Source organism: Schistocerca cancellata, unplaced genomic scaffold (assembly GCF_023864275.1).
Source record: "Schistocerca cancellata isolate TAMUIC-IGC-003103 unplaced genomic scaffold, iqSchCanc2.1 HiC_scaffold_827, whole genome shotgun sequence".
NCBI classification, from domain to species: domain Eukaryota; kingdom Metazoa; phylum Arthropoda; class Insecta; order Orthoptera; family Acrididae; genus Schistocerca; species Schistocerca cancellata.
Genome location: NW_026046838.1, coordinates 1 through 27,729, shown reverse-complemented (window position 1 = coordinate 27,729; position 27,729 = coordinate 1). Strand labels below are relative to the sequence as shown.

Sequence of the window (27,729 nt, the reverse complement as noted above, 5' to 3'; positions counted from 1 at the left end):
CAGCTTTGCGTTCGTGAGCTACTCCCGAATTGTCACGTCATCATACTGAATCTTACAGCCCTCGACCAGATATCGGATTTGACACACAGATGCTGCTGGAGGTGTCCACCTTACCGTTTTCCAACTCTCTTCACTGTTTCACCCTTACGATCGACGACGAGCGTCAAGCCACCAAAGGTTTGCGGTCTGCGCAAAACTTGACCTAGTGCACGGCTTGTGGGATAGCGTGGCTCTACTGTGAAACGCGCCTTTCGACTCCTCTCTCTGGCTACATCGTCCACAGTGGCACTGGGGGCTTCATGTAAGGCGACTGCACGCCGCTCGGCCAACAGCGGCCTACTGCAGACCGACACTTAAGAGACGCCAAATGCAGATCGACATCGAGAGAGAGACCCTGTCATATGGCACTCGCGGTGTATACGCCGAAATGAAATGTAAATAATACATCTTTTGTAGTGGTCGTCGCTCTACTGCAGTGTCACACATGCCGAATGAATAGGAAAACGGTAGAACGTCCGCATAGGGCCATGTTTTTACCTCCACTGTCACGTGGCTGAATGTGCATAAGGCTGGGTGGCATCATTCAAACACAGCCAAATTGTCACACTAGCTGTGTATCTCTATCAAAGTGGACATACGTCCTCACCTCGGTGGCGATTAAAACGATTTCGCCCCCGGGTGGGCTCGAACCACCAACCTTTCGGTTAACAGCCGAACGCGCTAGCCGATTGCGCCACGGAGGCCTTGACTTTCGGTCACTTCTGCTCTCTTTATCAATGCAAGTCGTATGCTTTTCGCAGGCACCTCGCAGAGTGGTAGTATCTGCTTACGCCTCTTCACATGGATAACGTGCATGCACACTGTAGTGCGGCTCATAAACGAATGACATCGCCAAGCATGACATTATACTACAAAATGCATACAAAACAGTGTTCCGCCTACACATCCAGTAAACCTCTGATGCAAGTAGAGCACTCTTTATCGGTTGTAGAACTTCCCCTTCATTCAGTGCACTGCCATCTGTTAGATGCTGCTCGAGCTAGCTCTGCTCTCAGCAGCAAAGTTAAAAAAATGAATGCCTTCTGTGAGGGTCGAACTCACGACCCCTGGTTTAAAAGACCAGTGCTCTACCACTGAGCTAAGAAGGCCGCAGCTTTGCCTTCGTGAGCTACTCCCGAATTGTCACGTCATCATACTGAATCTTACAGCCCTCGACCAGATATCGGATTTGACACACAGATGCTGCTGGAGGTGTCCACCTTACCGTTTTCCAACTCTCTTCACTGTTTCACCCTTACGATCGACGACGAGCGTCAAGCCACCAAAGGTTTGCGGTCTGCGCAAAACTTGACCTAGTGCACAGCTTGTGGGATAGCGTGGCTCTACTGTGAAACGCGCCTTTCGACTCCTCTCTCTGGCTACATCGTCCACAGTGGCACTGGGGGCTTCATGTAAGGCGACTGCACGCCGCTCGGCCAACAGCGGCCTTTTTTTTTTTTTTTTTTATTTTTTTTTAAATGGACTTGTAGTCCGGGGTGATATGTTACAATACAGCATCACCGGTCTATTGCGGTCTAACTGTGTTGGTGAGGCAGTAATTTCCACAGGGCAGTGACTGCGTCACTGAAATTCACTTTGGAGGTGTGGCGGTGGGACTTGTAGTCCCGTACCACCCTCTGACAGTGATAGTACTACATCAGTCAGGCAGAAAATTTTGCCTAACATGGGCAGGTACTGCAGACCGACACTTAAGAGACGCCAAATGCAGATCGACATCGAGAGAGAGGCCCTGTCATATGGCACTCGCGGTGTATACGCCGAAATGAAATGTAAATAATACATCTTTTGTAGTGGTCGTCGCTCTACTGCAGTGTCACGCATGCCGAATGAATAGGAAAACGGTAGAACGTCCGCGACTGCACGCCGCTCGGCCAACAGCGGCCTACTGCAGACCGACACTTAAGAGACGCCAAATGCAGATCGACATCGAGAGAGAGACCCTGTCATATGGCACTCGCGGTGTATACGCCGAAATGAAATGTAAATAATACATCTTTTGTAGTGGTCGTCGCTCTACTGCAGTGTCACACATGCCGAATGAATAGGAAAACGGTAGAACGTCCGCATAGGGCCATGTTTTTACCTCCACTGTCACGTGGCTGAATGTGCATAAGGCTGGGTGGCATCATTCAAACACAGCCAAATTGTCACACTAGCTGTGTATCTCTATCAAAGTGGACATACGTCCTCACCTCGGTGGCGATTAAAACGATTTCGCCCCCGGGTGGGCTCGAACCACCAACCTTTCGGTTAACAGCCGAACGCGCTAGCCGATTGCGCCACGGAGGCCTTGACTTTCGGTCACTTCTGCTCTCTTTATCAATGCAAGTCGTATGCTTTTCGCAGGCACCTCGCAGAGTGGTAGTATCTGCTTACGCCTCTTCACATGGATAACGTGCATGCACACTGTAGTGCGGCTCATAAACGAATGACATCGCCAAGCATGACATTATACTACAAAATGCATACAAAACAGTGTTCCGCCTACACATCCAGTAAACCTCTGATGCAAGTAGAGCACTCTTTATCGGTTGTAGAACTTCCCCTTCATTCAGTGCACTGCCATCTGTTAGATGCTGCTCGAGCTAGCTCTGCTCTCAGCAGCAAAGTTAAAAAAATGAATGCCTTCTGTGAGGGTCGAACTCACGACCCCTGGTTTAAAAGACCAGTGCTCTACCACTGAGCTAAGAAGGCCGCAGCTTTGCCTTCGTGAGCTACTCCCGAATTGTCACGTCATCATACTGAATCTTACAGCCCTCGACCAGATATCGGATTTGACACACAGATGCTGCTGGAGGTGTCCACCTTACCGTTTTCCAACTCTCTTCACTGTTTCACCCTTACGATCGACGACGAGCGTCAAGCCACCAAAGGTTTGCGGTCTGCGCAAAACTTGACCTAGTGCACAGCTTGTGGGATAGCGTGGCTCTACTGTGAAACGCGCCTTTCGACTCCTCTCTCTGGCTACATCGTCCACAGTGGCACTGGGGGCTTCATGTAAGGCGACTGCACGCCGCTCGGCCAACAGCGGCCTTTTTTTTTTTTTTTTTATTTTTTTTTAAATGGACTTGTAGTCCGGGGTGATATGTTACAATACAGCATCACCGGTCTATTGCGGTCTAACTGTGTTGGTGAGGCAGTAATTTCCACAGGGCAGTGACTGCGTCACTGAAATTCACTTTGGAGGTGTGGCGGTGGGACTTGTAGTCCCGTACCACCCTCTGACAGTGATAGTACTACATCAGTCAGGCAGAAAATTTTGCCTAACATGGGCAGGTACTGCAGACCGACACTTAAGAGACGCCAAATGCAGATCGACATCGAGAGAGAGGCCCTGTCATATGGCACTCGCGGTGTATACGCCGAAATGAAATGTAAATAATACATCTTTTGTAGTGGTCGTCGCTCTACTGCAGTGTCACACATGCCGAATGAATAGGAAAACGGTAGAACGTCCGCGACTGCACGCCGCTCGGCCAACAGCGGCCTACTGCAGACCGACACTTAAGAGACGCCAAATGCAGATCGACATCGAGAGAGAGGCCCTGTCATATGGCACTCGCGGTGTATACGCCGAAATGAAATGTAAATAATACATCTTTTGTAGTGGTCGTCGCTCTACTGCAGTGTCACACATGCCGAATGAATAGGAAAACGGTAGAACGTCCGCATAGGGCCATGTTTTTACCTCCACTGTCACGTGGCTGAATGTGCATAAGGCTGGGTGGCATCATTCAAACACAGCCAAATTGTCACACTAGCTGTGTATCTCTATCAAAGAGGACATACGTCCTCACCTCGGTGGCGATTAAAACGATTTCGCCCCCGGGTGGGCTCGAACCACCAACCTTTCGGTTAACAGCCGAACGCGCTAGCCGATTGCGCCACGGAGGCCTTGACTTTCGGTCACTTCTGCTCTCTTTATCAATGCAAGTCGTATACTTTTCGCAGGCACCTCGCAGAATGGTAGTATCTGCTTACGCCTCTTCACATGGATAACGTGCATGCACACTGTAGTGGGGCTCATAAACGAATGACATCGCCAAGCATGACATTATACTACAAAATGCATACAAAACAGTGTTCCGCCTACACATCCAGTAAACCTCTGATGCAAGTAGAGCACTCTTTATCGGTTGTAGAACTTCCCCTTCATTCAGTGCACTGCCATCTGTTAGATGCTGCTCGAGCTAGCTCTGCTCTCAGCAGCAAAGTTAAAAAAATGAATGCCTTCTGTGAGGGTCGAACTCACGACCCCTGGTTTACGAGACCAGTGCTCTACCACTGAGCTAAGAAGGCCGCAGCTTTGCCTTCGTGAGCTACTCCCGAATTGTCACGTCATCATACTGAATCTTACAGCCCTCGACCAGATATCGGATTTGACACACAGATGCTGCTGGAGGTGTCCACCTTACCGTTTTCCAACTCTCTTCACTGTTTCACCCTTACGATCGACGACGAGCGTCAAGCCACCAAAGGTTTGCGGTCTGCGCAAAACTTGACCTAGTGCACAGCTTGTGGGATAGCGTGGCTCTACTGTGAAACGCGCCTTTCGACTCCTCTCTCTGGCTACATCGTCCACAGTGGCACTGGGGGCTTCATGTAAGGCGACTGCACGCCGCTCGGCCAACAGCGGCCTACTGCAGACCGACACTTAAGAGACGCCAAATGCAGATCGACATCGAGAGAGAGGCCCTGTCATATGGCACTCGCGGTGTATACGCCGAAATGAAATGTAAATAATACATCTTTTGTAGTGGTCGTCGCTCTACTGCAGTGTCACACATGCCGAATGAATAGGAAAACGGTAGAACGTCTGCATAGGGCCATGTTGTTACCTCCACTGTCACGTGGCTGAATGTGTATAAGGCTGGGTGGCATCATTCAAACACAGCCAAATTGTCACACTAGCTGTGTATCTCTATCAAAGTGGACATACGTCCTCACCTCGGTGGCGATTAAAACGATTTCGCCCCCGGGTGGGCTCGAACCACCAACCTTTCGGTTAACAGCCGAACGCGCTAGCCGATTGCGCCACGGAGGCCTTGACTTTCGGTCACTTCTGCTCTCTTTATCAATGCAAGTCGTATACTTTTCGCAGGCACCTCGCAGAGTGGTAGTATCTGCTTACGCCTCTTCACATGGATAACGTGCATGCACACTGTAGTGCGGCTCATAAACGAATGACATCGCCAAGCATGACATTATACTACAAAATGCATACAAAACAGTGTTCCGCCTACACATCCAGTAAACCTCTGATGCAAGTAGAGCACTCTTTATCGGTTGTAGAACTTCCCCTTCATTCAGTGCACTGCCATCTGTTAGATGCTGCTCGAGCTAGCTCTGCTCTCAGCAGCAAAGTTAAAAAAATGAATGCCTTCTGTGAGGGTCGAACTCACGACCCCTGGTTTAAAAGACCAGTGCTCTACCACTGAGCTAAGAAGGCCGCAGCTTTGCCTTCGTGAGCTACTCCCGAATTGTCACGTCATCATACTGAATCTTACAGCCCTCGACCAGATATCGGATTTGACACACAGATGCTGCTGGAGGTGTCCACCTTACCGTTTTCCAACTCTCTTCACTGTTTCACCCTTACGATCGACGACGAGCGTCAAGCCACCAAAGGTTTGCGGTCTGCGCAAAACTTGACCTAGTGCACAGCTTGTGGGATAGCGTGGCTCTACTGTGAAACGCGCCTTTCGACTCCTCTCTCTGGCTACATCGTCCACAGTGGCACTGGGGGCTTCATGTAAGGCGACTGCACGCCGCTCGGCCAACAGCGGCCTTTTTTTTTTTTTTTTTTTTTATTTTTTTTTAAATGGACTTGTAGTCCGGGGTGATATGTTACAATACAGCATCACCGGTCTATTGCGGTCTAACTGTGTTGGTGAGGCAGTAATTTCCACAGGGCAGTGACTGCGTCACTGAAATTCACTTTGGAGGTGTGGCGGTGGGACTTGTAGTCCCGTACCACCCTCTGACAGTGATAGTACTACATCAGTCAGGCAGAAAATTTTGCCTAACATGGGCAGGTACTGCAGACCGACACTTAAGAGACGCCAAATGCAGATCGACATCGAGAGAGAGGCCCTGTCATATGGCACTCGCGGTGTATACGCCGAAATGAAATGTAAATAATACATCTTTTGTAGTGGTCGTCGCTCTACTGCAGTGTCACACATGCCGAATGAATAGGAAAACGGTAGAACGTCCGCGACTGCACGCCGCTCGGCCAACAGCGGCCTACTGCAGACCGACACTTAAGAGACGCCAAATGCAGATCGACATCGAGAGAGAGGCCCTGTCATATGGCACTCGCGGTGTATACGCCGAAATGAAATGTAAATAATACATCTTTTGTAGTGGTCGTCGCTCTACTGCAGTGTCACACATGCCGAATGAATAGGAAAACGGTAGAACGTCCGCATAGGGCCATGTTTTTACCTCCACTGTCACGTGGCTGAATGTGCATAAGGCTGGGTGGCATCATTCAAACACAGCCAAATTGTCACACTAGCTGTGTATCTCTATCAAAGTGGACATACGTCCTCACCTCGGTGGCGATTAAAACGATTTCGCCCCCGGGTGGGCTCGAACCACCAACCTTTCGGTTAACAGCCGAACGCGCTAGCCGATTGCGCCACGGAGGCCTTGACTTTCGGTCACTTCTGCTCTCTTTATCAATGCAAGTCGTATGCTTTTCGCAGGCACCTCGCAGAGTGGTAGTATCTGCTTACGCCTCTTCACATGGATAACGTGCATGCACACTGTAGTGCGGCTCATAAACGAATGACATCGCCAAGCATGACATTATACTACAAAATGCATACAAAACAGTGTTCCGCCTACACATCCAGTAAACCTCTGATGCAAGTAGAGCACTCTTTATCGGTTGTAGAACTTCCCCTTCATTCAGTGCACTGCCATCTGTTAGATGCTGCTCGAGCTAGCTCTGCTCTCAGCAGCAAAGTTAAAAAAATGAATGCCTTCTGTGAGGGTCGAACTCACGACCCCTGGTTTAAAAGACCAGTGCTCTACCACTGAGCTAAGAAGGCCGCAGCTTTGCCTTCGTGAGCTACTCCCGAATTGTCACGTCATCATACTGAATCTTACAGCCCTCGACCAGATATCGGATTTGACACACAGATGCTGCTGGAGGTGTCCACCTTACCGTTTTTCAACTCTCTTCACTGTTTCACCCTTACGATCGACGACGAGCGTCAAGCCACCAAAGGTTTGCGGTCTGCGCAAAACTTGACCTAGTGCACAGCTTGTGGGATAGCGTGGCTCTACTGTGAAACGTGCCTTTCGACTCCTCTCTCTGGCTACATCGTCCACAGTGGCACTGGGGGCTTCATGTAAGGCGACTGCACGCCGCTCGGCCAACAGCGGCCTTTTTTTTTTTTTTTTTTTATTTTTTTTTAAATGGACTTGTAGTCCGGGGTGATATGTTACAATACAGCATCACCGGTCTATTGCGGTCTAACTGTGTTGGTGAGGCAGTAATTTCCACAGGGCAGTGACTGCGTCACTGAAATTCACTTTGGAGGTGTGGCGGTGGGACTTGTAGTCCCGTACCACCCTCTGACAGTGATAGTACTACATCAGTCAGGCAGAAAATTTTGCCTAACATGGGCAGGTACTGCAGACCGACACTTAAGAGACGCCAAATGCAGATCGACATCGAGAGAGAGGCCCTGTCATATGGCACTCGCGGTGTATACGCCGAAATGAAATGTAAATAATACATCTTTTGTAGTGGTCGTCGCTCTACTGCAGTGTCACACATGCCGAATGAATAGGAAAACGGTAGAACGTCCGCGACTGCACGCCGCTCGGCCAACAGCGGCCTACTGCAGACCGACACTTAAGAGACGCCAAATGCAGATCGACATCGAGAGAGAGGCCCTGTCATATGGCACTCGCGGTGTATACGCCGAAATGAAATGTAAATAATACATCTTTTGTAGTGGTCGTCGCTCTACTGCAGTGTCACACATGCCGAATGAATAGGAAAACGGTAGAACGTCCGCATAGGGCCATGTTTTTACCTCCACTGTCACGTGGCTGAATGTGCATAAGGCTGGGTGGCATCATTCAAACACAGCCAAATTGTCACACTAGCTGTGTATCTCTATCAAAGAGGACATACGTCCTCACCTCGGTGGCGATTAAAACGATTTCGCCCCCGGGTGGGCTCGAACCACCAACCTTTCGGTTAACAGCCGAACGCGCTAGCCGATTGCGCCACGGAGGCCTTGACTTTCGGTCACTTCTGCTCTCTTTATCAATGCAAGTCGTATACTTTTCGCAGGCACCTCGCAGAATGGTAGTATCTGCTTACGCCTCTTCACATGGATAACGTGCATGCACACTGTAGTGGGGCTCATAAACGAATGACATCGCCAAGCATGACATTATACTACAAAATGCATACAAAACAGTGTTCCGCCTACACATCCAGTAAACCTCTGATGCAAGTAGAGCACTCTTTATCGGTTGTAGAACTTCCCCTTCATTCAGTGCACTGCCATCTGTTAGATGCTGCTCGAGCTAGCTCTGCTCTCAGCAGCAAAGTTAAAAAAATGAATGCCTTCTGTGAGGGTCGAACTCACGACCCCTGGTTTACGAGACCAGTGCTCTACCACTGAGCTAAGAAGGCCGCAGCTTTGCCTTCGTGAGCTACTCCCGAATTGTCACGTCATCATACTGAATCTTACAGCCCTCGACCAGATATCGGATTTGACACACAGATGCTGCTGGAGGTGTCCACCTTACCGTTTTCCAACTCTCTTCACTGTTTCACCCTTACGATCGACGACGAGCGTCAAGCCACCAAAGGTTTGCGGTCTGCGCAAAACTTGACCTAGTGCACAGCTTGTGGGATAGCGTGGCTCTACTGTGAAACGCGCCTTTCGACTCCTCTCTCTGGCTACATCGTCCACAGTGGCACTGGGGGCTTCATGTAAGGCGACTGCACGCCGCTCGGCCAACAGCGGCCTACTGCAGACCGACACTTAAGAGACGCCAAATGCAGATCGACATCGAGAGAGAGGCCCTGTCATATGGCACTCGCGGTGTATACGCCGAAATGAAATGTAAATAATACATCTTTTGTAGTGGTCGTCGCTCTACTGCAGTGTCACACATGCCGAATGAATAGGAAAACGGTAGAACGTCTGCATAGGGCCATGTTGTTACCTCCACTGTCACGTGGCTGAATGTGTATAAGGCTGGGTGGCATCATTCAAACACAGCCAAATTGTCACACTAGCTGTGTATCTCTATCAAAGTGGACATACGTCCTCACCTCGGTGGCGATTAAAACGATTTCGCCCCCGGGTGGGCTCGAACCACCAACCTTTCGGTTAACAGCCGAACGCGCTAGCCGATTGCGCCACGGAGGCCTTGACTTTCGGTCACTTCTGCTCTCTTTATCAATGCAAGTCGTATACTTTTCGCAGGCACCTCGCAGAGTGGTAGTATCTGCTTACGCCTCTTCACATGGATAACGTGCATGCACACTGTAGTGCGGCTCATAAACGAATGACATCGCCAAGCATGACATTATACTACAAAATGCATACAAAACAGTGTTCCGCCTACACATCCAGTAAACCTCTGATGCAAGTAGAGCACTCTTTATCGGTTGTAGAACTTCCCCTTCATTCAGTGCACTGCCATCTGTTAGATGCTGCTCGAGCTAGCTCTGCTCTCAGCAGCAAAGTTAAAAAAATGAATGCCTTCTGTGAGGGTCGAACTCACGACCCCTGGTTTAAAAGACCAGTGCTCTACCACTGAGCTAAGAAGGCCGCAGCTTTGCCTTCGTGAGCTACTCCCGAATTGTCACGTCATCATACTGAATCTTACAGCCCTCGACCAGATATCGGATTTGACACACAGATGCTGCTGGAGGTGTCCACCTTACCGTTTTCCAACTCTCTTCACTGTTTCACCCTTACGATCGACGACGAGCGTCAAGCCACCAAAGGTTTGCGGTCTGCGCAAAACTTGACCTAGTGCACAGCTTGTGGGATAGCGTGGCTCTACTGTGAAACGCGCCTTTCGACTCCTCTCTCTGGCTACATCGTCCACAGTGGCACTGGGGGCTTCATGTAAGGCGACTGCACGCCGCTCGGCCAACAGCGGCCTACTGCAGACCGACACTTAAGAGACGCCAAATGCAGATCGACATCGAGAGAGAGGCCCTGTCATATGGCACTCGCGGTGTATACGCCGAAATGAAATGTAAATAATACATCTTTTGTAGTGGTCGTCGCTCTACTGCAGTGTCACACATGCCGAATGAATAGGAAAACGGTAGAACGTCCGCATAGGGCCATGTTTTTACCTCCACTGTCACGTGGCTGAATGTGCATAAGGCTGGGTGGCATCATTCAAACACAGCCAAATTGTCACACTAGCTGTGTATCTCTATCAAAGTGGACATACGTCCTCACCTCGGTGGCGATTAAAACGATTTCGCCCCCGGGTGGGCTCGAACCACCAACCTTTCGGTTAACAGCCGAACGCGCTAGCCGATTGCGCCACGGAGGCCTTGACTTTCGGTCACTTCTGCTCTGTTTATCAATGCAAGTCGTATGCTTTTCGCAGGCACCTCGCAGAGTGGTAGTATCTGCTTACGCCTCTTCACATGGATAACGTGCATGCACACTGTAGTGCGGCTCATAAACGAATGACATCGCCAAGCATGACATTATACTACAAAATGCATACAAAACAGTGTTCCGCCTACACATCCAGTAAACCTCTGATGCAAGTAGAGCACTCTTTATCGGTTGTAGAACTTCCCCTTCATTCAGTGCACTGCCATATGTTAGATGCTGCTCGAGCTAGCTCTGCTCTCAGCAGCAAAGTTAAAAAAATGAATGCCTTCTGTGAAGGTCGAACTCACGACCCCTGGTTTAAAAGACCAGTGCTCTACCACTGAGCTAAGAAGGCCGCAGCTTTGCCTTCGTGAGCTACTCCCGAATTGTCACGTCATCATACTGAATCTTACAGCCCTCGACCAGATATCGGATTTGACACACAGATGCTGCTGGAGGTGTCCACCTTACCGTTTTCCAACTCTCTTCACTGTTTCACCCTTACGATCGACGACGAGCGTCAAGCCACCAAAGGTTTGCGGTCTGCGCAAAACTTGACCTAGTGCACAGCTTGTGGGATAGCGTGGCTCTACTGTGAAACGCGCCTTTCGACTCCTCTCTCTGGCTACATCGTCCACAGTGGCACTGGGGGCTTCATGTAAGGCGACTGCACGCCGCTCGGCCAACAGCGGCCTTTTTTTTTTTTTTTTTTTTATTTTTTTTTAAATGGACTTGTAGTCCGGGGTGATATGTTACAATACAGCATCACCGGTCTATTGCGGTCTAACTGTGTTGGTGAGGCAGTAATTTCCACAGGGCAGTGACTGCGTCACTGAAATTCACTTTGGAGGTGTGGCGGTGGGACTTGTAGTCCCGTACCACCCTCTGACAGTGATAGTACTACATCAGTCAGGCAGAAAATTTTGCCTAACATGGGCAGGTACTGCAGACCGACACTTAAGAGACGCCAAATGCAGATCGACATCGAGAGAGAGGCCCTGTCATATGGCACTCGCGGTGTATACGCCGAAATGAAATGTAAATAATACATCTTTTGTAGTGGTCGTCGCTCTACTGCAGTGTCACACATGCCGAATGAATAGGAAAACGGTAGAACGTCCGCGACTGCACGCCGCTCGGCCAACAGCGGCCTACTGCAGACCGACACTTAAGAGACGCCAAATGCAGATCGACATCGAGAGAGAGGCCCTGTCATATGGCACTCGCGGTGTATACGCCGAAATGAAATGTAAATAATACATCTTTTGTAGTGGTCGTCGCTCTACTGCAGTGTCACACATGCCGAATGAATAGGAAAACGGTAGAACGTCCGCATAGGGCCATGTTTTTACCTCCACTGTCACGTGGCTGAATGTGCATAAGGCTGGGTGGCATCATTCAAACACAGCCAAATTGTCACACTAGCTGTGTATCTCTATCAAAGTGGACATACGTCCTCACCTCGGTGGCGATTAAAACGATTTCGCCCCCGGGTGGGCTCGAACCACCAACCTTTCGGTTAACAGCCGAACGCGCTAGCCGATTGCGCCACGGAGGCCTTGACTTTCGGTCACTTCTGCTCTCTTTATCAATGCAAGTCGTATACTTTTCGCAGGCACCTCGCAGAATGGTAGTATCTGCTTACGCCTCTTCACATGGATAACGTGCATGCACACTGTAGTGGGGCTCATAAACGAATGACATCGCCAAGCATGACATTATACTACAAAATGCATACAAAACAGTGTTCCGCCTACACATCCAGTAAACCTCTGATGCAAGTAGAGCACTCTTTATCGGTTGTAGAACTTCCCCTTCATTCAGTGCACTGCCATCTGTTAGATGCTGCTCGAGCTAGCTCTGCTCTCAGCAGCAAAGTTAAAAAAATGAATGCCTTCTGTGAGGGTCGAACTCACGACCCCTGGTTTACGAGACCAGTGCTCTACCACTGAGCTAAGAAGGCCGCAGCTTTGCCTTCGTGAGCTACTCCCGAATTGTCACGTCATCATACTGAATCTTACAGCCCTCGACCAGATATCGGATTTGACACACAGATGCTGCTGGAGGTGTCCACCTTACCGTTTTCCAACTCTCTTCACTGTTTCACCCTTACGATCGACGACGAGCGTCAAGCCACCAAAGGTTTGCGGTCTGCGCAAAACTTGACCTAGTGCACAGCTTGTGGGATAGCGTGGCTCTACTGTGAAACGCGCCTTTCGACTCCTCTCTCTGGCTACATCGTCCACAGTGGCACTGGGGGCTTCATGTAAGGCGACTGCACGCCGCTCGGCCAACAGCGGCCTACTGCAGACCGACACTTAAGAGACGCCAAATGCAGATCGACATCGAGAGAGAGGCCCTGTCATATGGCACTCGCGGTGTATACGCCGAAATGAAATGTAAATAATACATCTTTTGTAGTGGTCGTCGCTCTACTGCAGTGTCACACATGCCGAATGAATAGGAAAACGGTAGAACGTCCGCATAGGGCCATGTTTTTACCTCCACTGTCACGTGGCTGAATGTGCATAAGGCTGGGTGGCATCATTCAAACACAGCCAAATTGTCACACTAGCTGTGTATCTCTATCAAAGTGGACATACGTCCTCACCTCGGTGGCGATTAAAACGATTTCGCCCCCGGGTGGGCTCGAACCACCAACCTTTCGGTTAACAGCCGAACGCGCTAGCCGATTGCGCCACGGAGGCCTTGACTTTCGGTCACTTCTGCTCTCTTTATCAATGCAAGTCGTATACTTTTCGCAGGCACCTCGCAGAATGGTAGTATCTGCTTACGCCTCTTCACATGGATAACGTGCATGCACACTGTAGTGGGGCTCATAAACGAATGACATCGCCAAGCATGACATTATACTACAAAATGCATACAAAACAGTGTTCCGCCTACACATCCAGTAAACCTCTGATGCAAGTAGAGCACTCTTTATCGGTTGTAGAACTTCCCCTTCATTCAGTGCACTGCCATCTGTTAGATGCTGCTCGAGCTAGCTCTGCTCTCAGCAGCAAAGTTAAAAAAATGAATGCCTTCTGTGAGGGTCGAACTCACGACCCCTGGTTTACGAGACCAGTGCTCTACCACTGAGCTAAGAAGGCCGCAGCTTTGCCTTCGTGAGCTACTCCCGAATTGTCACGTCATCATACTGAATCTTACAGCCCTCGACCAGATATCGGATTTGACACACAGATGCTGCTGGAGGTGTCCACCTTACCGTTTTCCAACTCTCTTCACTGTTTCACCCTTACGATCGACGACGAGCGTCAAGCCACCAAAGGTTTGCGGTCTGCGCAAAACTTGACCTAGTGCACAGCTTGTGGGATAGCGTGGCTCTACTGTGAAACGCGCCTTTCGACTCCTCTCTCTGGCTACATCGTCCACAGTGGCACTGGGGGCTTCATGTAAGGCGACTGCACGCCGCTCGGCCAACAGCGGCCTACTGCAGACCGACACTTAAGAGACGCCAAATGCAGATCGACATCGAGAGAGAGGCCCTGTCATATGGCACTCGCGGTGTATACGCCGAAATGAAATGTAAATAATACATCTTTTGTAGTGGTCGTCGCTCTACTGCAGTGTCACACATGCCGAATGAATAGGAAAACGGTAGAACGTCCGCATAGGGCCATGTTTTTACCTCCACTGTCACGTGGCTGAATGTGTATAAGGCTGGGTGGCATCATTCAAACACAGCCAAATTGTCACACTAGCTGTGTATCTCTATCAAAGTGGACATACGTCCTCACCTCGGTGGCGATTAAAACGATTTCGCCCCCGGGTGGGCTCGAACCACCAACCTTTCGGTTAACAGCCGAACGCGCTAGCCGATTGCGCCACGGAGGCCTTGACTTTCGGTCACTTCTGCTCTGTTTATCAATGCAAGTCGTATGCTTTTCGCAGGCACCTCGCAGAGTGGTAGTATCTGCTTACGCCTCTTCACATGGATAACGTGCATGCACACTGTAGTGCGGCTCATAAACGAATGACATCGCCAAGCATGACATTATACTACAAAATGCATACAAAACAGTGTTCCGCCTACACATCCAGTAAACCTCTGATGCAAGTAGAGCACTCTTTATCGGTTGTAGAACTTCCCCTTCATTCAGTGCACTGCCATATGTTAGATGCTGCTCGAGCTAGCTCTGCTCTCAGCAGCAAAGTTAAAAAAATGAATGCCTTCTGTGAAGGTCGAACTCACGACCCCTGGTTTAAAAGACCAGTGCTCTACCACTGAGCTAAGAAGGCCGCAGCTTTGCCTTCGTGAGCTACTCCCGAATTGTCACGTCATCATACTGAATCTTACAGCCCTCGACCAGATATCGGATTTGACACACAGATGCTGCTGGAGGTGTCCACCTTACCGTTTTCCAACTCTCTTCACTGTTTCACCCTTACGATCGACGACGAGCGTCAAGCCACCAAAGGTTTGCGGTCTGCGCAAAACTTGACCTAGTGCACAGCTTGTGGGATAGCGTGGCTCTACTGTGAAACGCGCCTTTCGACTCCTCTCTCTGGCTACATCGTCCACAGTGGCACTGGGGGCTTCATGTAAGGCGACTGCACGCCGCTCGGCCAACAGCGGCCTTTTTTTTTTTTTTTTTTATTTTTTTTTAAATGGACTTGTAGTCCGGGGTGATATGTTACAATACAGCATCACCGGTCTATTGCGGTCTAACTGTGTTGGTGAGGCAGTAATTTCCACAGGGCAGTGACTGCGTCACTGAAATTCACTTTGGAGGTGTGGCGGTGGGACTTGTAGTCCCGTACCACCCTCTGACAGTGATAGTACTACATCAGTCAGGCAGAAAATTTTGCCTAACATGGGCAGGTACTGCAGACCGACACTTAAGAGACGCCAAATGCAGATCGACATCGAGAGAGAGGCCCTGTCATATGGCACTCGCGGTGTATACGCCGAAATGAAATGTAAATAATACATCTTTTGTAGTGGTCGTCGCTCTACTGCAGTGTCACACATGCCGAATGAATAGGAAAACGGTAGAACGTCCGCGACTGCACGCCGCTCGGCCAACAGCGGCCTACTGCAGACCGACACTTAAGAGACGCCAAATGCAGATCGACATCGAGAGAGAGGCCCTGTCATATGGCACTCGCGGTGTATACGCCGAAATGAAATGTAAATAATACATCTTTTGTAGTGGTCGTCGCTCTACTGCAGTGTCACACATGCCGAATGAATAGGAAAACGGTAGAACGTCCGCATAGGGCCATGTTTTTACCTCCACTGTCACGTGGCTGAATGTGTATAAGGCTGGGTGGCATCATTCAAACACAGCCAAATTGTCACACTAGCTGTGTATCTCTATCAAAGTGGACATACGTCCTCACCTCGGTGGCGATTAAAACGATTTCGCCCCCGGGTGGGCTCGAACCACCAACCTTTCGGTTAACAGCCGAACGCGCTAGCCGATTGCGCCACGGAGGCCTTGACTTTCGGTCACTTCTGCTCTGTTTATCAATGCAAGTCGTATGCTTTTCGCAGGCACCTCGCAGAGTGGTAGTATCTGCTTACGCCTCTTCACATGGATAACGTGCATGCACACTGTAGTGCGGCTCATAAACGAATGACATCGCCAAGCATGACATTATACTACAAAATGCATACAAAACAGTGTTCCGCCTACACATCCAGTAAACCTCTGATGCAAGTAGAGCACTCTTTATCGGTTGTAGAACTTCCCCTTCATTCAGTGCACTGCCATATGTTAGATGCTGCTCGAGCTAGCTCTGCTCTCAGCAGCAAAGTTAAAAAAATGAATGCCTTCTGTGAAGGTCGAACTCACGACCCCTGGTTTAAAAGACCAGTGCTCTACCACTGAGCTAAGAAGGCCGCAGCTTTGCCTTCGTGAGCTACTCCCGAATTGTCACGTCATCATACTGAATCTTACAGCCCTCGACCAGATATCGGATTTGACACACAGATGCTGCTGGAGGTGTCCACCTTACCGTTTTCCAACTCTCTTCACTGTTTCACCCTTACGATCGACGACGAGCGTCAAGCCACCAAAGGTTTGCGGTCTGCGCAAAACTTGACCTAGTGCACAGCTTGTGGGATAGCGTGGCTCTACTGTGAAACGCGCCTTTCGACTCCTCTCTCTGGCTACATCGTCCACAGTGGCACTGGGGGCTTCATGTAAGGCGACTGCACGCCGCTCGGCCAACAGCGGCCTTTTTTTTTTTTTTTTTTATTTTTTTTTAAATGGACTTGTAGTCCGGGGTGATATGTTACAATACAGCATCACCGGTCTATTGCGGTCTAACTGTGTTGGTGAGGCAGTAATTTCCACAGGGCAGTGACTGCGTCACTGAAATTCACTTTGGAGGTGTGGCGGTGGGACTTGTAGTCCCGTACCACCCTCTGACAGTGATAGTACTACATCAGTCAGGCAGAAAATTTTGCCTAACATGGGCAGGTACTGCAGACCGACACTTAAGAGACGCCAAATGCAGATCGACATCGAGAGAGAGGCCCTGTCATATGGCACTCGCGGTGTATACGCCGAAATGAAATGTAAATAATACATCTTTTGTAGTGGTCGTCGCTCTACTGCAGTGTCACACATGCCGAATGAATAGGAAAACGGTAGAACGTCCGCGACTGCACGCCGCTCGGCCAACAGCGGCCTACTGCAGACCGACACTTAAGAGACGCCAAATGCAGATCGACATCGAGAGAGAGGCCCTGTCATATGGCACTCGCGGTGTATACGCCGAAATGAAATGTAAATAATACATCTTTTGTAGTGGTCGTCGCTCTACTGCAGTGTCACACATGCCGAATGAATAGGAAAACGGTAGAACGTCCGCATAGGGCCATGTTTTTACCTCCACTGTCACGTGGCTGAATGTGCATAAGGCTGGGTGGCATCATTCAAACACAGCCAAATTGTCACACTAGCTGTGTATCTCTATCAAAGTGGACATACGTCCTCACCTCGGTGGCGATTAAAACGATTTCGCCCCCGGGTGGGCTCGAACCACCAACCTTTCGGTTAACAGCCGAACGCGCTAGCCGATTGCGCCACGGAGGCCTTGACTTTCGGTCACTTCTGCTCTCTTTATCAATGCAAGTCGTATACTTTTCGCAGGCACCTCGCAGAATGGTAGTATCTGCTTACGCCTCTTCACATGGATAACGTGCATGCACACTGTAGTGGGGCTCATAAACGAATGACATCGCCAAGCATGACATTATACTACAAAATGCATACAAAACAGTGTTCCGCCTACACATCCAGTAAACCTCTGATGCAAGTAGAGCACTCTTTATCGGTTGTAGAACTTCCCCTTCATTCAGTGCACTGCCATCTGTTAGATGCTGCTCGAGCTAGCTCTGCTCTCAGCAGCAAAGTTAAAAAAATGAATGCCTTCTGTGAGGGTCGAACTCACGACCCCTGGTTTACGAGACCAGTGCTCTACCACTGAGCTAAGAAGGCCGCAGCTTTGCCTTCGTGAGCTACTCCCGAATTGTCACGTCATCATACTGAATCTTACAGCCCTCGACCAGATATCGGATTTGACACACAGATGCTGCTGGAGGTGTCCACCTTACCGTTTTCCAACTCTCTTCACTGTTTCACCCTTACGATCGACGACGAGCGTCAAGCCACCAAAGGTTTGCGGTCTGCGCAAAACTTGACCTAGTGCACAGCTTGTGGGATAGCGTGGCTCTACTGTGAAACGCGCCTTTCGACTCCTCTCTCTGGCTACATCGTCCACAGTGGCACTGGGGGCTTCATGTAAGGCGACTGCACGCCGCTCGGCCAACAGCGGCCTACTGCAGACCGACACTTAAGAGACGCCAAATGCAGATCGACATCGAGAGAGAGGCCCTGTCATATGGCACTCGCGGTGTATACGCCGAAATGAAATGTAAATAATACATCTTTTGTAGTGGTCGTCGCTCTACTGCAGTGTCACACATGCCGAATGAATAGGAAAACGGTAGAACGTCCGCATAGGGCCATGTTTTTACCTCCACTGTCACGTGGCTGAATGTGCATAAGGCTGGGTGGCATCATTCAAACACAGCCAAATTGTCACACTAGCTGTGTATCTCTATCAAAGTGGACATACGTCCTCACCTCGGTGGCGATTAAAACGATTTCGCCCCCGGGTGGGCTCGAACCACCAACCTTTCGGTTAACAGCCGAACGCGCTAGCCGATTGCGCCACGGAGGCCTTGACTTTCGGTCACTTCTGCTCTCTTTATCAATGCAAGTCGTATACTTTTCGCAGGCACCTCGCAGAATGGTAGTATCTGCTTACGCCTCTTCACATGGATAACGTGCATGCACACTGTAGTGGGGCTCATAAACGAATGACATCGCCAAGCATGACATTATACTACAAAATGCATACAAAACAGTGTTCCGCCTACACATCCAGTAAACCTCTGATGCAAGTAGAGCACTCTTTATCGGTTGTAGAACTTCCCCTTCATTCAGTGCACTGCCATCTGTTAGATGCTGCTCGAGCTAGCTCTGCTCTCAGCAGCAAAGTTAAAAAAATGAATGCCTTCTGTGAGGGTCGAACTCACGACCCCTGGTTTACGAGACCAGTGCTCTACCACTGAGCTAAGAAGGCCGCAGCTTTGCCTTCGTGAGCTACTCCCGAATTGTCACGTCATCATACTGAATCTTACAGCCCTCGACCAGATATCGGATTTGACACACAGATGCTGCTGGAGGTGTCCACCTTACCGTTTTCCAACTCTCTTCACTGTTTCACCCTTACGATCGACGACGAGCGTCAAGCCACCAAAGGTTTGCGGTCTGCGCAAAACTTGACCTAGTGCACAGCTTGTGGGATAGCGTGGCTCTACTGTGAAACGCGCCTTTCGACTCCTCTCTCTGGCTACATCGTCCACAGTGGCACTGGGGGCTTCATGTAAGGCGACTGCACGCCGCTCGGCCAACAGCGGCCTACTGCAGACCGACACTTAAGAGACGCCAAATGCAGATCGACATCGAGAGAGAGGCCCTGTCATATGGCACTCGCGGTGTATACGCCGAAATGAAATGTAAATAATACATCTTTTGTAGTGGTCGTCGCTCTACTGCAGTGTCACACATGCCGAATGAATAGGAAAACGGTAGAACGTCCGCATAGGGCCATGTTTTTACCTCCACTGTCACGTGGCTGAATGTGCATAAGGCTGGGTGGCATCATTCAAACACAGCCAAATTGTCACACTAGCTGTGTATCTCTATCAAAGTGGACATACGTCCTCACCTCGGTGGCGATTAAAACGATTTCGCCCCCGGGTGGGCTCGAACCACCAACCTTTCGGTTAACAGCCGAACGCGCTAGCCGATTGCGCCACGGAGGCCTTGACTTTCGGTCACTTCTGCTCTCTTTATCAATGCAAGTCGTATGCTTTTCGCAGGCACCTCGCAGAGTGGTAGTATCTGCTTACGCCTCTTCACATGGATAACGTGCATGCACACTGTAGTGCGGCTCATAAACGAATGACATCGCCAAGCATGACATTATACTACAAAATGCATACAAAACAGTGTTCCGCCTACACATCCAGTAAACCTCTGATGCAAGTAGAGCACTCTTTATCGGTTGTAGAACTTCCCCTTCATTCACTGCACTGCCATCTGTTAGATGCTGCTCGAGCTAGCTCTGCTCTCAGCAGCAAAGTTAAAAAAATGAATGCCTTCTGTGAGGGTCGAACTCACGACCCCTGGTTTAAAAGACCAGTGCTCTACCACTGAGCTAAGAAGGCCGCAGCTTTGCCTTCGTGAGCTACTCCCGAATTGTCACGTCATCATACTGAATCTTACAGCCCTCGACCAGATATCGGATTTGACACACAGATGCTGCTGGAGGTGTCCACCTTACCGTTTTCCAACTCTCTTCACTGTTTCACCCTTACGATCGACGACGAGCGTCAAGCCACCAAAGGTTTGCGGTCTGCGCAAAACTTGACCTAGTGCACAGCTTGTGGGATAGCGTGGCTCTACTGTGAAACGCGCCTTTCGACTCCTCTCTCTGGCTACATCGTCCACAGTGGCACTGGGGGCTTCATGTAAGGCGACTGCACGCCGCTCGGCCAACAGCGGCCTACTGCAGACCGACACTTAAGAGACGCCAAATGCAGATCGACATCGAGAGAGAGGCCCTGTCATATGGCACTCGCGGTGTATACGCCGAAATGAAATGTAAATAATACATCTTTTGTAGTGGTCGTCGCTCTACTGCAGTGTCACACATGCCGAATGAATAGGAAAACGGTAGAACGTCTGCATAGGGCCATGTTGTTACCTCCACTGTCACGTGGCTGAATGTGTATAAGGCTGGGTGGCATCATTCAAACACAGCCAAATTGTCACACTAGCTGTGTATCTCTATCAAAGTGGACATACGTCCTCACCTCGGTGGCGATTAAAACGATTTCGCCCCCGGGTGGGCTCGAACCACCAACCTTTCGGTTAACAGCCGAACGCGCTAGCCGATTGCGCCACGGAGGCCTTGACTTTCGGTCACTTCTGCTCTCTTTATCAATGCAAGTCGTATACTTTTCGCAGGCACCTCGCAGAGTGGTAGTATCTGCTTACGCCTCTTCACATGGATAACGTGCATGCACACTGTAGTGCGGCTCATAAACGAATGACATCGCCAAGCATGACATTATACTACAAAATGCATACAAAACAGTGTTCCGCCTACACATCCAGTAAACCTCTGATGCAAGTAGAGCACTCTTTATCGGTTGTAGAACTTCCCCTTCATTCAGTGCACTGCCATCTGTTAGATGCTGCTCGAGCTAGCTCTGCTCTCAGCAGCAAAGTTAAAAAAATGAATGCCTTCTGTGAGGGTCGAACTCACGACCCCTGGTTTAAAAGACCAGTGCTCTACCACTGAGCTAAGAAGGCCGCAGCTTTGCCTTCGTGAGCTACTCCCGAATTGTCACGTCATCATACTGAATCTTACAGCCCTCGACCAGATATCGGATTTGACACACAGATGCTGCTGGAGGTGTCCACCTTACCGTTTTCCAACTCTCTTCACTGTTTCACCCTTACGATCGACGACGAGCGTCAAGCCACCAAAGGTTTGCGGTCTGCGCAAAACTTGACCTAGTGCACAGCTTGTGGGATAGCGTGGCTCTACTGTGAAACGCGCCTTTCGACTCCTCTCTCTGGCTACATCGTCCACAGTGGCACTGGGGGCTTCATGTAAGGCGACTGCACGCCGCTCGGCCAACAGCGGCCTACTGCAGACCGACACTTAAGAGACGCCAAATGCAGATCGACATCGAGAGAGAGGCCCTGTCATATGGCACTCGCGGTGTATACGCCGAAATGAAATGTAAATAATACATCTTTTGTAGTGGTCGTCGCTCTACTGCAGTGTCACACATGCCGAATGAATAGGAAAACGGTAGAACGTCTGCATAGGGCCATGTTGTTACCTCCACTGTCACGTGGCTGAATGTGTATAAGGCTGGGTGGCATCATTCAAACACAGCCAAATTGTCACACTAGCTGTGTATCTCTATCAAAGTGGACATACGTCCTCACCTCGGTGGCGATTAAAACGATTTCGCCCCCGGGTGGGCTCGAACCACCAACCTTTCGGTTAACAGCCGAACGCGCTAGCCGATTGCGCCACGGAGGCCTTGACTTTCGGTCACTTCTGCTCTCTTTATCAATGCAAGTCGTATACTTTTCGCAGGCACCTCGCAGAGTGGTAGTATCTGCTTACGCCTCTTCACATGGATAACGTGCATGCACACTGTAGTGCGGCTCATAAACGAATGACATCGCCAAGCATGACATTATACTACAAAATGCATACAAAACAGTGTTCCGCCTACACATCCAGTAAACCTCTGATGCAAGTAGAGCACTCTTTATCGGTTGTAGAACTTCCCCTTCATTCAGTGCACTGCCATCTGTTAGATGCTGCTCGAGCTAGCTCTGCTCTCAGCAGCAAAGTTAAAAAAATGAATGCCTTCTGTGAGGGTCGAACTCACGACCCCTGGTTTAAAAGACCAGTGCTCTACCACTGAGCTAAGAAGGCCGCAGCTTTGCCTTCGTGAGCTACTCCCGAATTGTCACGTCATCATACTGAATCTTACAGCCCTCGACCAGATATCGGATTTGACACACAGATGCTGCTGGAGGTGTCCACCTTACCGTTTTCCAACTCTCTTCACTGTTTCACCCTTACGATCGACGACGAGCGTCAAGCCACCAAAGGTTTGCGGTCTGCGCAAAACTTGACCTAGTGCACAGCTTGTGGGATAGCGTGGCTCTACTGTGAAACGCGCCTTTCGACTCCTCTCTCTGGCTACATCGTCCACAGTGGCACTGGGGGCTTCATGTAAGGCGACTGCACGCCGCTCGGCCAACAGCGGCCTACTGCAGACCGACACTTAAGAGACGCCAAATGCAGATCGACATCGAGAGAGAGGCCCTGTCATATGGCACTCGCGGTGTATACGCCGAAATGAAATGTAAATAATACATCTTTTGTAGTGGTCGTCGCTCTACTGCAGTGTCACACATGCCGAATGAATAGGAAAACGGTAGAACGTCTGCATAGGGCCATGTTGTTACCTCCACTGTCACGTGGCTGAATGTGTATAAGGCTGGGTGGCATCATTCAAACACAGCCAAATTGTCACACTAGCTGTGTATCTCTATCAAAGTGGACATACGTCCTCACCTCGGTGGCGATTAAAACGATTTCGCCCCCGGGTGGGCTCGAACCACCAACCTTTCGGTTAACAGCCGAACGCGCTAGCCGATTGCGCCACGGAGGCCTTGACTTTCGGTCACTTCTGCTCTCTTTATCAATGCAAGTCGTATACTTTTCGCAGGCACCTCGCAGAGTGGTAGTATCTGCTTACGCCTCTTCACATGGATAACGTGCATGCACACTGTAGTGCGGCTCATAAACGAATGACATCGCCAAGCATGACATTATACTACAAAATGCATACAAAACAGTGTTCCGCCTACACATCCAGTAAACCTCTGATGCAAGTAGAGCACTCTTTATCGGTTGTAGAACTTCCCCTTCATTCAGTGCACTGCCATCTGTTAGATGCTGCTCGAGCTAGCTCTGCTCTCAGCAGCAAAGTTAAAAAAATGAATGCCTTCTGTGAGGGTCGAACTCACGACCCCTGGTTTAAAAGACCAGTGCTCTACCACTGAGCTAAGAAGGCCGCAGCTTTGCCTTCGTGAGCTACTCCCGAATTGTCACGTCATCATACTGAATCTTACAGCCCTCGACCAGATATCGGATTTGACACACAGATGCTGCTGGAGGTGTCCACCTTACCGTTTTCCAACTCTCTTCACTGTTTCACCCTTACGATCGACGACGAGCGTCAAGCCACCAAAGGTTTGCGGTCTGCGCAAAACTTGACCTAGTGCACAGCTTGTGGGATAGCGTGGCTCTACTGTGAAACGCGCCTTTCGACTCCTCTCTCTGGCTACATCGTCCACAGTGGCACTGGGGGCTTCATGTAAGGCGACTGCACGCCGCTCGGCCAACAGCGGCCTACTGCAGACCGACACTTAAGAGACGCCAAATGCAGATCGACATCGAGAGAGAGGCCCTGTCATATGGCACTCGCGGTGTATACGCCGAAATGAAATGTAAATAATACATCTTTTGTAGTGGTCGTCGCTCTACTGCAGTGTCACACATGCCGAATGAATAGGAAAACGGTAGAACGTCTGCATAGGGCCATGTTGTTACCTCCACTGTCACGTGGCTGAATGTGTATAAGGCTGGGTGGCATCATTCAAACACAGCCAAATTGTCACACTAGCTGTGTATCTCTATCAAAGTGGACATACGTCCTCACCTCGGTGGCGATTAAAACGATTTCGCCCCCGGGTGGGCTCGAACCACCAACCTTTCGGTTAACAGCCGAACGCGCTAGCCGATTGCGCCACGGAGGCCTTGACTTTCGGTCACTTCTGCTCTCTTTATCAATGCAAGTCGTATACTTTTCGCAGGCACCTCGCAGAGTGGTAGTATCTGCTTACGCCTCTTCACATGGATAACGTGCATGCACACTGTAGTGCGGCTCATAAACGAATGACATCGCCAAGCATGACATTATACTACAAAATGCATACAAAACAGTGTTCCGCCTACACATCCAGTAAACCTCTGATGCAAGTAGAGCACTCTTTATCGGTTGTAGAACTTCCCCTTCATTCAGTGCACTGCCATCTGTTAGATGCTGCTCGAGCTAGCTCTGCTCTCAGCAGCAAAGTTAAAAAAATGAATGCCTTCTGTGAGGGTCGAACTCACGACCCCTGGTTTAAAAGACCAGTGCTCTACCACTGAGCTAAGAAGGCCGCAGCTTTGCCTTCGTGAGCTACTCCCGAATTGTCACGTCATCATACTGAATCTTACAGCCCTCGACCAGATATCGGATTTGACACACAGATGCTGCTGGAGGTGTCCACCTTACCGTTTTCCAACTCTCTTCACTGTTTCACCCTTACGATCGACGACGAGCGTCAAGCCACCAAAGGTTTGCGGTCTGCGCAAAACTTGACCTAGTGCACAGCTTGTGGGATAGCGTGGCTCTACTGTGAAACGCGCCTTTCGACTCCTCTCTCTGGCTACATCGTCCACAGTGGCACTGGGGGCTTCATGTAAGGCGACTGCACGCCGCTCGGCCAACAGCGGCCTACTGCAGACCGACACTTAAGAGACGCCAAATGCAGATCGACATCGAGAGAGAGGCCCTGTCATATGGCACTCGCGGTGTATACGCCGAAATGAAATGTAAATAATACATCTTTTGTAGTGGTCGTCGCTCTACTGCAGTGTCACACATGCCGAATGAATAGGAAAACGGTAGAACGTCCGCATAGGGCCATGTTTTTACCTCCACTGTCACGTGGCTGAATGTGCATAAGGCTGGGTGGCATCATTCAAACACAGCCAAATTGTCACACTAGCTGTGTATCTCTATCAAAGTGGACATACGTCCTCACCTCGGTGGCGATTAAAACGATTTCGCCCCCGGGTGGGCTCGAACCACCAACCTTTCGGTTAACAGCCGAACGCGCTAGCCGATTGCGCCACGGAGGCCTTGACTTTCGGTCACTTCTGCTCTCTTTATCAATGCAAGTCGTATGCTTTTCGCAGGCACCTCGCAGAGTGGTAGTATCTGCTTACGCCTCTTCACATGGATAACGTGCATGCACACTGTAGTGCGGCTCATAAACGAATGACATCGCCAAGCATGACATTATACTACAAAATGCATACAAAACAGTGTTCCGCCTACACATCCAGTAAACCTCTGATGCAAGTAGAGCACTCTTTATCGGTTGTAGAACTTCCCCTTCATTCAGTGCACTGCCATATGTTAGATGCTGCTCGAGCTAGCTCTGCTCTCAGCAGCAAAGTTAAAAAAATGAATGCCTTCTGTGAGGGTCGAACTCACGACCCCTGGTTTAAAAGACCAGTGCTCTACCACTGAGCTAAGAAGGCCGCAGCTTTGCCTTCGTGAGCTACTCCCGAATTGTCACGTCATCATACTGAATCTTACAGCCCTCGACCAGATATCGGATTTGACACACAGATGCTGCTGGAGGTGTCCACCTTACCGTTTTCCAACTCTCTTCACTGTTTCACCCTTACGATCGACGACGAGCGTCAAGCCACCAAAGGTTTGCGGTCTGCGCAAAACTTGACCTAGTGCACAGCTTGTGGGATAGCGTGGCTCTACTGTGAAACGCGCCTTTCGACTCCTCTCTCTGGCTACATCGTCCACAGTGGCACTGGGGGCTTCATGTAAGGCGACTGCACGCCGCTCGGCCAACAGCGGCCTTTTTTTTTTTTTTTTATTTTTTTTTAAATGGACTTGTAGTCCGGGGTGATATGTTACAATACAGCATCACCGGTCTATTGCGGTCTAACTGTGTTGGTGAGGCAGTAATTTCCACAGGGCAGTGACTGCGTCACTGAAATTCACTTTGGAGGTGTGGCGGTGGGACTTGTAGTCCCGTACCACCCTCTGACAGTGATAGTACTACATCAGTCAGGCAGAAAATTTTGCCTAACATGGGCAGGTACTGCAGACCGACACTTAAGAGACGCCAAATGCAGATCGACATCGAGAGAGAGGCCCTGTCATATGGCACTCGCGGTGTATACGCCGAAATGAAATGTAAATAATACATCTTTTGTAGTGGTCGTCGCTCTACTGCAGTGTCACACATGCCGAATGAATAGGAAAACGGTAGAACGTCCGCGACTGCACGCCGCTCGGCCAACAGCGGCCTACTGCAGACCGACACTTAAGAGACGCCAAATGCAGATCGACATCGAGAGAGAGGCCCTGTCATATGGCACTCGCGGTGTATACGCCGAAATGAAATGTAAATAATACATCTTTTGTAGTGGTCGTCGCTCTACTGCAGTGTCACACATGCCGAATGAATAGGAAAACGGTAGAACGTCCGCATAGGGCCATGTTTTTACCTCCACTGTCACGTGGCTGAATGTGTATAAGGCTGGGTGGCATCATTCAAACACAGCCAAATTGTCACACTAGCTGTGTATCTCTATCAAAGTGGACATACGTCCTCACCTCGGTGGCGATTAAAACGATTTCGCCCCCGGGTGGGCTCGAACCACCAACCTTTCGGTTAACAGCCGAACGCGCTAGCCGATTGCGCCACGGAGGCCTTGACTTTCGGTCACTTCTGCTCTCTTTATCAATGCAAGTCGTATGCTTTTCGCAGGCACCTCGCAGAGTGGTAGTATCTGCTTACGCCTCTTCACATGGATAACGTGCATGCACACTGTAGTGCGGCTCATAAACGAATGACATCGCCAAGCATGACATTATACTACAAAATGCATACAAAACAGTGTTCCGCCTACACATCCAGTAAACCTCTGATGCAAGTAGAGCACTCTTTATCGGTTGTAGAACTTCCCCTTCATTCAGTGCACTGCCATCTGTTAGATGCTGCTCGAGCTAGCTCTGCTCTCAGCAGCAAAGTTAAAAAAATGAATG

At 49.9% G+C, this 27,729-nt stretch overlaps 41 non-coding genes across 41 annotated transcripts; all 41 read right to left on the bottom strand.

Moving 5' to 3' along the window:
* Window positions 1–669: 669 nt before the first annotated feature.
* On the bottom strand, window positions 670–743 carry Trnan-guu (transfer RNA asparagine (anticodon GUU)). The gene has a single exon. It is a non-coding gene; the product is annotated as a tRNA-Asn (tRNA).
* Window positions 744–1,076: 333 nt separating this feature from the next.
* Window positions 1,077–1,148, bottom strand: Trnak-uuu (transfer RNA lysine (anticodon UUU)). Its single transcript has one exon. It is a non-coding gene; the product is annotated as a tRNA-Lys (tRNA).
* Window positions 1,149–2,275: 1,127 nt separating this feature from the next.
* Trnan-guu (transfer RNA asparagine (anticodon GUU)) lies at window positions 2,276–2,349 on the bottom strand. The gene has a single exon. It is a non-coding gene; the product is annotated as a tRNA-Asn (tRNA).
* Window positions 2,350–2,682: 333 nt separating this feature from the next.
* On the bottom strand, window positions 2,683–2,754 carry Trnak-uuu (transfer RNA lysine (anticodon UUU)). The gene has a single exon. It is a non-coding gene; the product is annotated as a tRNA-Lys (tRNA).
* A 1,126-nt stretch (window positions 2,755–3,880) lies between these two features.
* On the bottom strand, window positions 3,881–3,954 carry Trnan-guu (transfer RNA asparagine (anticodon GUU)). Its single transcript has one exon. It is a non-coding gene; the product is annotated as a tRNA-Asn (tRNA).
* A 333-nt stretch (window positions 3,955–4,287) lies between these two features.
* On the bottom strand, window positions 4,288–4,359 carry Trnat-cgu (transfer RNA threonine (anticodon CGU)). Its single transcript has one exon. It is a non-coding gene; the product is annotated as a tRNA-Thr (tRNA).
* A 671-nt stretch (window positions 4,360–5,030) lies between these two features.
* On the bottom strand, window positions 5,031–5,104 carry Trnan-guu (transfer RNA asparagine (anticodon GUU)). Its single transcript has one exon. It is a non-coding gene; the product is annotated as a tRNA-Asn (tRNA).
* Window positions 5,105–5,437: 333 nt separating this feature from the next.
* Window positions 5,438–5,509, bottom strand: Trnak-uuu (transfer RNA lysine (anticodon UUU)). The gene has a single exon. It is a non-coding gene; the product is annotated as a tRNA-Lys (tRNA).
* A 1,130-nt stretch (window positions 5,510–6,639) lies between these two features.
* Window positions 6,640–6,713, bottom strand: Trnan-guu (transfer RNA asparagine (anticodon GUU)). The gene has a single exon. It is a non-coding gene; the product is annotated as a tRNA-Asn (tRNA).
* A 333-nt stretch (window positions 6,714–7,046) lies between these two features.
* Window positions 7,047–7,118, bottom strand: Trnak-uuu (transfer RNA lysine (anticodon UUU)). The gene has a single exon. It is a non-coding gene; the product is annotated as a tRNA-Lys (tRNA).
* A 1,128-nt stretch (window positions 7,119–8,246) lies between these two features.
* Trnan-guu (transfer RNA asparagine (anticodon GUU)) lies at window positions 8,247–8,320 on the bottom strand. Its single transcript has one exon. It is a non-coding gene; the product is annotated as a tRNA-Asn (tRNA).
* Window positions 8,321–8,653: 333 nt separating this feature from the next.
* On the bottom strand, window positions 8,654–8,725 carry Trnat-cgu (transfer RNA threonine (anticodon CGU)). Its single transcript has one exon. It is a non-coding gene; the product is annotated as a tRNA-Thr (tRNA).
* Window positions 8,726–9,396: 671 nt separating this feature from the next.
* Trnan-guu (transfer RNA asparagine (anticodon GUU)) lies at window positions 9,397–9,470 on the bottom strand. The gene has a single exon. It is a non-coding gene; the product is annotated as a tRNA-Asn (tRNA).
* A 333-nt stretch (window positions 9,471–9,803) lies between these two features.
* Trnak-uuu (transfer RNA lysine (anticodon UUU)) lies at window positions 9,804–9,875 on the bottom strand. The gene has a single exon. It is a non-coding gene; the product is annotated as a tRNA-Lys (tRNA).
* A 671-nt stretch (window positions 9,876–10,546) lies between these two features.
* Window positions 10,547–10,620, bottom strand: Trnan-guu (transfer RNA asparagine (anticodon GUU)). The gene has a single exon. It is a non-coding gene; the product is annotated as a tRNA-Asn (tRNA).
* A 333-nt stretch (window positions 10,621–10,953) lies between these two features.
* Window positions 10,954–11,025, bottom strand: Trnak-uuu (transfer RNA lysine (anticodon UUU)). Its single transcript has one exon. It is a non-coding gene; the product is annotated as a tRNA-Lys (tRNA).
* Window positions 11,026–12,154: 1,129 nt separating this feature from the next.
* On the bottom strand, window positions 12,155–12,228 carry Trnan-guu (transfer RNA asparagine (anticodon GUU)). Its single transcript has one exon. It is a non-coding gene; the product is annotated as a tRNA-Asn (tRNA).
* A 333-nt stretch (window positions 12,229–12,561) lies between these two features.
* Window positions 12,562–12,633, bottom strand: Trnat-cgu (transfer RNA threonine (anticodon CGU)). Its single transcript has one exon. It is a non-coding gene; the product is annotated as a tRNA-Thr (tRNA).
* A 671-nt stretch (window positions 12,634–13,304) lies between these two features.
* Trnan-guu (transfer RNA asparagine (anticodon GUU)) lies at window positions 13,305–13,378 on the bottom strand. Its single transcript has one exon. It is a non-coding gene; the product is annotated as a tRNA-Asn (tRNA).
* Window positions 13,379–13,711: 333 nt separating this feature from the next.
* On the bottom strand, window positions 13,712–13,783 carry Trnat-cgu (transfer RNA threonine (anticodon CGU)). The gene has a single exon. It is a non-coding gene; the product is annotated as a tRNA-Thr (tRNA).
* A 671-nt stretch (window positions 13,784–14,454) lies between these two features.
* Window positions 14,455–14,528, bottom strand: Trnan-guu (transfer RNA asparagine (anticodon GUU)). Its single transcript has one exon. It is a non-coding gene; the product is annotated as a tRNA-Asn (tRNA).
* Window positions 14,529–14,861: 333 nt separating this feature from the next.
* Trnak-uuu (transfer RNA lysine (anticodon UUU)) lies at window positions 14,862–14,933 on the bottom strand. The gene has a single exon. It is a non-coding gene; the product is annotated as a tRNA-Lys (tRNA).
* Window positions 14,934–16,060: 1,127 nt separating this feature from the next.
* Window positions 16,061–16,134, bottom strand: Trnan-guu (transfer RNA asparagine (anticodon GUU)). The gene has a single exon. It is a non-coding gene; the product is annotated as a tRNA-Asn (tRNA).
* A 333-nt stretch (window positions 16,135–16,467) lies between these two features.
* Window positions 16,468–16,539, bottom strand: Trnak-uuu (transfer RNA lysine (anticodon UUU)). Its single transcript has one exon. It is a non-coding gene; the product is annotated as a tRNA-Lys (tRNA).
* Window positions 16,540–17,666: 1,127 nt separating this feature from the next.
* Trnan-guu (transfer RNA asparagine (anticodon GUU)) lies at window positions 17,667–17,740 on the bottom strand. Its single transcript has one exon. It is a non-coding gene; the product is annotated as a tRNA-Asn (tRNA).
* A 333-nt stretch (window positions 17,741–18,073) lies between these two features.
* Trnat-cgu (transfer RNA threonine (anticodon CGU)) lies at window positions 18,074–18,145 on the bottom strand. Its single transcript has one exon. It is a non-coding gene; the product is annotated as a tRNA-Thr (tRNA).
* Window positions 18,146–18,816: 671 nt separating this feature from the next.
* On the bottom strand, window positions 18,817–18,890 carry Trnan-guu (transfer RNA asparagine (anticodon GUU)). The gene has a single exon. It is a non-coding gene; the product is annotated as a tRNA-Asn (tRNA).
* A 333-nt stretch (window positions 18,891–19,223) lies between these two features.
* On the bottom strand, window positions 19,224–19,295 carry Trnat-cgu (transfer RNA threonine (anticodon CGU)). The gene has a single exon. It is a non-coding gene; the product is annotated as a tRNA-Thr (tRNA).
* Window positions 19,296–19,966: 671 nt separating this feature from the next.
* On the bottom strand, window positions 19,967–20,040 carry Trnan-guu (transfer RNA asparagine (anticodon GUU)). Its single transcript has one exon. It is a non-coding gene; the product is annotated as a tRNA-Asn (tRNA).
* A 333-nt stretch (window positions 20,041–20,373) lies between these two features.
* Window positions 20,374–20,445, bottom strand: Trnak-uuu (transfer RNA lysine (anticodon UUU)). The gene has a single exon. It is a non-coding gene; the product is annotated as a tRNA-Lys (tRNA).
* A 671-nt stretch (window positions 20,446–21,116) lies between these two features.
* On the bottom strand, window positions 21,117–21,190 carry Trnan-guu (transfer RNA asparagine (anticodon GUU)). Its single transcript has one exon. It is a non-coding gene; the product is annotated as a tRNA-Asn (tRNA).
* A 333-nt stretch (window positions 21,191–21,523) lies between these two features.
* On the bottom strand, window positions 21,524–21,595 carry Trnak-uuu (transfer RNA lysine (anticodon UUU)). Its single transcript has one exon. It is a non-coding gene; the product is annotated as a tRNA-Lys (tRNA).
* Window positions 21,596–22,266: 671 nt separating this feature from the next.
* Trnan-guu (transfer RNA asparagine (anticodon GUU)) lies at window positions 22,267–22,340 on the bottom strand. The gene has a single exon. It is a non-coding gene; the product is annotated as a tRNA-Asn (tRNA).
* A 333-nt stretch (window positions 22,341–22,673) lies between these two features.
* Trnak-uuu (transfer RNA lysine (anticodon UUU)) lies at window positions 22,674–22,745 on the bottom strand. The gene has a single exon. It is a non-coding gene; the product is annotated as a tRNA-Lys (tRNA).
* A 671-nt stretch (window positions 22,746–23,416) lies between these two features.
* Trnan-guu (transfer RNA asparagine (anticodon GUU)) lies at window positions 23,417–23,490 on the bottom strand. Its single transcript has one exon. It is a non-coding gene; the product is annotated as a tRNA-Asn (tRNA).
* A 333-nt stretch (window positions 23,491–23,823) lies between these two features.
* Trnak-uuu (transfer RNA lysine (anticodon UUU)) lies at window positions 23,824–23,895 on the bottom strand. Its single transcript has one exon. It is a non-coding gene; the product is annotated as a tRNA-Lys (tRNA).
* Window positions 23,896–24,566: 671 nt separating this feature from the next.
* On the bottom strand, window positions 24,567–24,640 carry Trnan-guu (transfer RNA asparagine (anticodon GUU)). Its single transcript has one exon. It is a non-coding gene; the product is annotated as a tRNA-Asn (tRNA).
* A 333-nt stretch (window positions 24,641–24,973) lies between these two features.
* Window positions 24,974–25,045, bottom strand: Trnak-uuu (transfer RNA lysine (anticodon UUU)). Its single transcript has one exon. It is a non-coding gene; the product is annotated as a tRNA-Lys (tRNA).
* A 671-nt stretch (window positions 25,046–25,716) lies between these two features.
* Window positions 25,717–25,790, bottom strand: Trnan-guu (transfer RNA asparagine (anticodon GUU)). The gene has a single exon. It is a non-coding gene; the product is annotated as a tRNA-Asn (tRNA).
* Window positions 25,791–26,123: 333 nt separating this feature from the next.
* Window positions 26,124–26,195, bottom strand: Trnak-uuu (transfer RNA lysine (anticodon UUU)). The gene has a single exon. It is a non-coding gene; the product is annotated as a tRNA-Lys (tRNA).
* Window positions 26,196–27,320: 1,125 nt separating this feature from the next.
* Trnan-guu (transfer RNA asparagine (anticodon GUU)) lies at window positions 27,321–27,394 on the bottom strand. Its single transcript has one exon. It is a non-coding gene; the product is annotated as a tRNA-Asn (tRNA).
* Window positions 27,395–27,729: the final 335 nt, after the last annotated feature.